We start from the raw sequence: 6,227 nt of genomic DNA, 5'->3' as shown, positions 1-6,227 counted from the left end.
ACTCCCAACAGTGGTGGAGTCCATACCGGGAGTCCATACCGTTGAACCTGGGTCTGTCTCTGTCAGGAATGTGTAGTGGCTGTCCGTGCACCAGTATCCCCACATTAAAAGATGTCACGCACGGACGTCCTACTGGAGGGACAAGTCTATGGCTCCAGGATCGACCTCTTCAACCACCTCAAGACCCATGGAAAGGATCCATTCGGAGGACAATCTACATATACTAGATCATGGTATATCTGATCTGTTTGAGTAGCATACAAAACAAAGCTTTTCACTGGATCTCAGAACACATGACAATAATAAACCTAAACTTAAAAACTAAACCAATGTGAATTTGGAGATGTGGATTGCAGATGCTTTTCACAGCAGGTGCTGTGATAGAACTGGGAGACATTTCTGATGCCATTTCATAGATGTGAATTGATCTTGAGTAGGAAAATATTAAGAACAAAAATCCCAAGATGATGGAAGAGCGGGACAAGGGCACTCAGCATGTGTGGAAGTCTTAGGGCTCAAAACCGTTTGTGGAAATACTAAGTAATCACTATGTATGGGAGACTCAATCTTCAAAGTCTGAGTCTGAAGTAGGTTCCCGAACCATAATGTCACCCATCCTTTTTCTTCAGAGATGCTGCCTAACCCGCTGAGTTACTATAGCACTTGTGTCCTTTTTTGTAAACCAGCATCTGCAGTTCCTTGTGTCTACAATGAGAAGTGATAGTTTACAATATTAAAGATAACAGAGGTGCAAATTGATGTTGATACCTTTGTTAAAATCCAAAGCACCAGCCAGGAACTGGTTTTAGAAGCACTAAACGCACCATTTGTTGCTTTTAATACGGTTGCCAACCTCTTCCAGTCTATCTGTTTGCCAGGAGCTGATCGGAGAAGCACCTTTTCACAGTCATGTGGAAAATACCGGAAAATGGGCATGTGGGAGGAAAGGGGGGGGGAAGGTTACTCTAGAAGGGTCACGGGGGAAGGAATCTAGCAGTGGTAGGGCTGGAGGAAAAGGTATCCAGTAACATTACACTCAGTTGTTAAGTGCTTTAGCGTCAGCAGTAACATGAAATAGCTGGTCCCTTATAGAACTCTTGTGAAATGAGGCAATTGGATAGCGAACAGAGAGAGAAGCAGCTTGGAACAAGCAAAAAGCCAGATCCAAGTTCAAGAGGAATTAGCTGTTTACAAAGCTGCCATCACTGCTCAGAAATGCAAATTAATACCTGACAATTAGTCTTGGACTGAGCTTCAAGGAGAGACAAGCTAATCAGATGTAATTATAAGATATAGGATTGCAGAAAAGTTATGCTGCCAGACGTAACGGGAAAATAATGCTAAATGCTTAACTGGAATGACTGGAGAGGCACAAGGGGCTGCAGATTTTGGAATCTTGAGCAAAAGACAAAGTGCTGGAAAAACTCAGTAGGTTAGGCAGCATCTGTGGATGGAATGGACAGATAAGGTTTTGAGTCAGGTCCGTTTAGACTGGAAGTCGTAGCAGGGAGAAACCTGGAAGGGGGAGGTGGGGATGGGACAAAACCTGCAAGTGATAGGTAGACACAGTTTGGGGGGGGGGGGGGGGGTGTTTGGTAGATGGGTGGCGTAAGTGACAACGGTTAGAGATGAAAAGGAGACAAAAGGTGTCAGGATAAGTGTAGAAGGGGAGTGAAACGTAAAGCCAGGTGGAGGGAGACACAAGAGACTGCAGAAGCTGGAATCTTGAACAAAACACAAAACGCTGGAGTAACTCAGTGGATCAGGCAGCATCTGGGGAGGGGATGGATAGGCCACGTTTTGGATTGACTATTCATTCCCAGAGGGAGGGATATAGGTGGAAAAGGACAGGGGAGGGAAAGGAGAGAAGCTTGCCAGGCTTTGTCTTACCCCCATCTCTCTTTTCCAGCTTTACACCCTCCCCCCTAACTCCAATCAGTTTGAAGAAGGGTCTTAACCTGAAACGTTGTCTATCCATTTCCCTCCCCAGATGCTGCCTGGCCCACTGTTCCTCCAGCACCTTGTACTTTGCTCAAGATCCTAGCATCTTCAGTCGCTAGTGTCCCTATGAATTTTTTTTAAATGGCTTTGATTACTATGTGTTTCCATAGATCTAGAACTCTGCCTTTGATTCAGTGAGTACCACTTAAGTCATAAGAATAAGTGCGGCATGGACACAGACCTGCGCCTCATCTGCAGCCAGGACCGAACCCAGGTCTCCGGCGCTGCAATCGCTGTCGAACCGCTACAGGACCATCCCCGTCCCCGTCCCCTCCTGAGTGCCCCCCCCCCCGTTCAGGGCCAGAGATGTCGGGAGTCAGATGGGAGCGGTGCCCACAGGCCCACAGCCAGCGCAGAGAAGCAGCGCTAAATCCAGCTAAACTCTGCCTGTCTCGCTGGATTGATGGGACACCAGCCCAGAGCCGCGGAGTTGGGGTTGCTTCTTCGCGCTGGCTGTAAGCCTGGGCCATCGTTCCCGTCAGTCCAGGTAGGGCTGTAGGTTAACCCGGCGGGGCAGGGAGAATTGAGCTGGATTTAGAGCAGTTTGTAGATTAATTAGCTTCTGTAAATTGCCCCTGGTGTGTAGGATAACACTGGGATAACATAGAACTAGTGTGCGGGTGATCGATGGTTGGCACAGACTTGATAGGCTGAAGAACCTGTTTCCACTCTGTATCTAAACTAAACAAAAACAGCAACAGCAACATACAATTAAAAGCTTGCATTCCTGATAAGAAAATGTAGATTTAAATGATTAAGTTTGCCAATTTAGTTTCTGGATTTCTTTTTAACTACTTGATTATGTGTTTGGTGACATGAGTTTAGCTTTTATCTTCCTTCCTTCCTCACTAATATTATCAAATGTTTTATGTTTCTTTGTATTCACTTGTAATATACAATCTTTCTTTCTATCTATTTTTCCATCGATCTTTCCATCTATCTACCTTTCTATCTATCTTTTTTATTCAGTTTCATTAGCATTGGAAATAAGTTCAACGTGGGTTTGTTTGGAAAGCTCCCGCATTGTTAAGTTGCGATAAGTTCATAAACCATAGCAGCAGAAACTCTGACTTGAAAATTATGCTAAAAATTGGCGACTCTGTGTACTGTCTCAGTGTACGACTGCTATACACTTGTGCTGTATTTGAGATGCTTATCTAAGATGTATAGTGCTTATAGAATTTCATTGTACCTCGGTACATGGGACAAATAAAGAACTATTGTACCATATATATTCCTTTCTATCCTTTTATCTTTCTATCTTTTTTATCTTTCTTTCCACAAAACTTTCCATCCATCTATCTTTGTCGCTCTTTGTGAAGCGCAGTGTATTCTCTTCAATGCACTGCCCAATATTTATCCTTTGATAATGTTAGAAACAGATTATCTGACTGTTATCTCATTACTGTTTGTGTTGTCCTTTCCTTTTCAATCTGGCTGTATGTTTTGGAAAATTAGAAATTTTCTAATTCCTTAAAAAATACTTTATCTGATGTTAAGGCGTTTGGCACATGCTGAATGTGTGAAACGTTTGACATGAATACAAGTTTTGATTTTCTTTCCAAATCCTAACTCCATTTAGTGCTTAAACATTGAGCCAACAGTAAGGTTGAAGATCACGAAGAAAGATACAAACACAGATGATCTGGTTGTTGTCCCTTGTGCTTGTGAGTTGCACAAATAACCAAGGAGCTTTTACCACGGAGAAGTCTTGGATGATAAAGTGGCCTGTGACAGCGATCTGTGGATGCGATGGGCTGAATCTTCTTTACATCCATCAAGCTTTACGATACCTTTTATGTATTTTAAGTTTATAATCTGATTGTTCCTGTTTGGAGGTTTGAAATCATTACCTTTGGTTGTTTTCACAAAGGTGACTGATTCTATTGCCCCATCATCTGTCTGAATTTTAAGCAGAGTATTCACCATCTCAGTGTCAAGTCTGACCTCAGGCTGAGTTTCTGCCTGAAGATTTTGCTGTCGAGTACCAGCCCTATGACATGGCCCTGACTCCATCCCTACCTCTGCTCATTGCTGCTCAGACTTTCATTCAGATTTATATGGCCTCTGGATAAGGTACTCCTCCCTGAACTTCCTTGCTTTGCTCTCCATAAACCTGAAATTCACGCTCCCGAGTTTGCAATGCTCACCCATGTTTGCTAACATACGTGTGCTTCCAGATATCCGAAAGGGTTACATTCCGACCCTTGGACACCTAGAAGCCTGATGCAGGGTCTCGCCATTTCAGGTGAAGACTGGGGTACCAGGACGGACGCAGGTACTGATGCAGGGTTGCAACACAAAAGATCAACACCACCATTAACTCCACCTGCACCACGCTGTCTTGGGAAAGCAGCCAACATAAAAGACCTATTTTACCCCGATCATTCCCTCTCCACTCCTCTCCTGTAGGCAAAGCTTGAAAGCATACACCACCAGTCTCAGGAACAGCTTTTTATTCCCTGTTATCAGGCTACTGTAGTGCTAATTTTCCAACATACATCATTGCAAATGTTTGATATTGTATCTACAATGTTACAACACTGCAGCATTGTATTCCGCACTCTGGTATTTTTCTCTTTGAACTACCTGTTGTACTTCTGATAGTATGATTTAATTTAACTGGATAGCACTGAGACAAAAACTTTTCACTGTATCTCAGCACACATAAACAATACCAATACAATTCATTTCACCTCACAGATGCTGCTCAATTGACTGAGTTCCTCCAGCAGACTGTGTTGAAAGGAAACTGGTTTATACCGAAGATAGACACAAAGTGCTGGAGTAACTCAGCGGGTCAGGCAGCATCTCTGGAGAAAAAGGAATAGGTGACGTTTTGGTCGTAACCCTTCTTCAGACTGGTCATCCATCCTTTTTTTTCTAGAGATGCTTCCTGACCCACTGAGTTATTCCAGCACGTAGTGTGTACCCTCCAGCATTTCTTTGTCGCTCCACACTCTCATCATTGATTTCAAATCTCTCCTCAGTGTCTGTAATCTTTTTCTCCCGAAAATCTTCCCAAGATATTTGTGCACCACCAATTGTGGCTTTCTCATGTATCTTTAATTCTCTCAGTACATATGAGGAACTGTAGATGCTGATTTACAAAAAAAGTGCAAATGTTGGTCTGAAGAAGGGTCCTGACCCGAAATATCACTGCAAAAAGAATGCCACTGTGCAATTACTGATATGACCAATAAAGCCCTGTTGAGCTATCCATAATATGCAGAGATGCTGCCTGACCCGCTAAACTACTCTAGCTTGTGGTGGCTTTTTTTTAATGTAATTAGTCTATCAGTAAGCTCAGTGTTTTTTAACAAAACACATTTGGACAGATAGAGGGATAGGAAAGGTTTAGTGAGATATGAACCATACGTAGGCAGGTGGAAATAGTGTAGATGGGGCATATTGGTTGGCATGGACACGTTTTGTCAAAGGGTCTGTTTCCATGCTGCATGACCCTATAACTACTAAAGCTGTAATCTCTGGAATTCCCTTCCTATCCATCTCCACCACTCTTTTTGACTAATCAATGACACCTATTTATTTGATCAATCTTTGGTCATCAATATCATCCCTAAGGTTGGACGTCAAATTTTGGCTGGAAAATAAGATCTGCTCATTGTTATTATTGCTAATGTTCAGTGTGTACAAGAACAGTAATCAAGGCTGGAGTCACAATGGGACATAACATGCTGGAGTAACTCAGCGGAACAAGCAGCATCTCTGGAGAGAAGGAATGGATGGTGTTTCAGGTCGAGACCACTGCAGGTGCTGGTTTACAACAAATTACAGTTTAGGAAAAAAAAAAGCAAGACTGCATTTTGCAGTACAGCAGATAAGGCTCCAAAAGTCATAGATCAACTTATCTCCTCCAAATAAAGTTCTTCATCCCGTTTAATCAACCCCGCCCCGAAAGAGGGTTCCCCTTCAACTTAATCAGCTCCTTACATAAACGACCATTGGCGGATCAACAGTTTGTTGTATTTGGAAAGTACCTCTTTAAAAATCTTATTGTCAGGTAATTATTATTGCAGATCCCATGACAACCACGCATACTAATGGTTACGCTCATTTTTTTTGGAAAGCTTATTATTTAAATCCACTGTTCCCTGAGCTCTTGCTAAAGCCAGAAACATCAGAACAACGTTGATAATATAAAACAACAAAAATCATTGCTGCACACTTTCCAAACTGATGTCACAACTCTTAGTCCCCCTCCC

The sequence above is a fragment of the Amblyraja radiata genome, chromosome 14 (genome assembly GCF_010909765.2).
Source record: "Amblyraja radiata isolate CabotCenter1 chromosome 14, sAmbRad1.1.pri, whole genome shotgun sequence".
Taxonomy (NCBI): domain Eukaryota; kingdom Metazoa; phylum Chordata; class Chondrichthyes; order Rajiformes; family Rajidae; genus Amblyraja; species Amblyraja radiata.
Note: the sequence above shows the minus strand (reverse complement) of the source record.